Genomic DNA, 2,339 nt, shown 5'->3' with positions numbered 1-2,339 from the left:
GTGTGTGTGTATGTATAGATATTATAAATGCGTATATAATATAACATGAGATAGATAGATAGATAGATAGATAGATAGATAGATAGATAGATAGATAGATAGATAGATAGATAGATAGACAGATAGATAGATAGATAAAGGGATAGATAGATATACATATAGACAGACAGAGTGACACTTACACCTCGATACGACGTAGGTGTTATACATTCAACATAAAAATAACACATGATATAGAATCACGTTTCACACGATTGATTGCCAGATCATATTAATAGTGGAAAGCAGTTAAGAGAATATAGGTTTTTATACACATTTGTGTTGAAATTCCAGCATCCAACAGTTTGCGATAAATCTAACTAATATTACATCGGGGTCGAAAGATCTCCCTGTAATACCAACATTTTAAATATTAAACTCCTGCACATTATAGAGAAAACGCTATTGCCCCTGTTGAACTGATACGTGTGTGTGTGTGTGGGGGGGGGTTTGTTTGTGTGTTTCTGTATGTGTGTGTGTGTGTGTGTGTGTTTGTGTGTGTGTGTGTGTGTCTGTGTATGCGTGTGTGGATATAAATTACTTAAATATATTAGAAATATGTATTATGGCAAACGATATTTTTACTGCTGCATAATTAAATAAGAAATCATCTTATGCAACGTTCATTAGGTACATTCGTTCTTCATTGCGCAACAATATGTTGGAATAGGCGATGTTTAAATGTTTTTTAGTTGTGTTCTTTTTTTTATGTATATGTTTTAGCATTTGCTCTCATATTCTTCAAACCGAAAGACTTTATTTGAAATAAGTTTTATTTTGCTCAAATCTTATTAAATATTTCACAACACCCTCGTAATTTAATAATAGCAGATTGAATATAAAAAAGCGGAAACATTATGCATACACATCTATCTATATATATATGTTTGTGTGTGTATGTGTGTGTATTATTTATATATGTATGTGTGTGTGCATGAATGTATGTATATATATATATATATATATATATATATATATATATTTATATATAGTTGCCCATATACGTCTATATATAGCATGCATGCGCTTATATATAATATATATATATGAGTATGTACATACAAACATATACATATACACTATATATGTGTGTGTGTGTGCGTGCGCGTGTGTATGCTTAGACATATATACGTATATATATAGACGGTTATATATGTATATATATATATATATATATACACATATACATATATATATATACGTACACACACATACACATACATACATGAACATATACATACACACTCACACACACAAACACACATACACACACACACATATAATTTTCTGTTACATCTTTGGGTGATAGTTAACACAGTACAGGAGATCTCTATCGGATTGCAGTCTTTTTATTTAATAACCGCCCACTCTTTTATATCGTATTAAATAGTTTTGGCTTTTGAACTAGCATTCACTACCAGCAGCACGTGATGGAACATTATTAGTTTACGTAGTGTAAAGCTTCAGTGTCTGATTCCTCTAAGTGCAACTCACAGAGCAACATCTACTACTACTACTACTACTACTACTACTACTACTACTACTACTACTACTACTACTACTACTACTACTACTACTACGTTGACATTTGCGCACCGCTGAACAGAAGTTCTAAAAAAGAAGCAAATATGAATGACACGAGAGCTGAAGCAATCAAGTGGCTGGCACATAGTTTTGAAATCCAATTTGTTTTCAGAAAACAATTGATAAATATATACTTGTGACAAAGAAATGGTAAATTTGGGTGCGGGTGAGTGGAGAAAAGCAAGTGTTTACTGTAGAAGTCAAATATTTATTGAAAAATATGACAAGTACATGACGCGTTGGAACCGTTAAAAAGTATGTTTTTTCTTCAATTCGTGCAAAATAGATTATAAATGAAGTTGAAGACATCAAGGTGACTACACTGAAATTGAGTTCACACTACGTGTCTGTTATTATTGTTGTTGGTTACATTAAAATCGTAATCATTCTGTCTTTCCATATATCTAGGATTTTCGTTTTCTTATAATCCTCTAGTCATCTTCGAAACTTTGTTTTGGAGAACAAGAATATAACAGGTTTCTCTGGTTGCTTGTCTTTATTCACGAAGTGCTATGTCTGGATCTCGTAGTTTGTTTGGGTTTTGCCGGACATAAATTACGCTCTTCTTACCGCGTAGGAAGACATGTAACTAAAGTTTCGAGGATATAAGGGGACTAATTTAAGGAAGCTTTGAAAGGTATTCCTAGGAAGCCGAGCGATTGTACATAAATTCATGCGCTTCTTACCGCGTAGGAAGACATGTAACTAAATTTTCG

The sequence above is a fragment of the Octopus bimaculoides genome, chromosome 9 (assembly GCF_001194135.2).
Source record: "Octopus bimaculoides isolate UCB-OBI-ISO-001 chromosome 9, ASM119413v2, whole genome shotgun sequence".
Taxonomy (NCBI): domain Eukaryota; kingdom Metazoa; phylum Mollusca; class Cephalopoda; order Octopoda; family Octopodidae; genus Octopus; species Octopus bimaculoides.
This window is presented reverse-complemented; position numbering follows the sequence as displayed.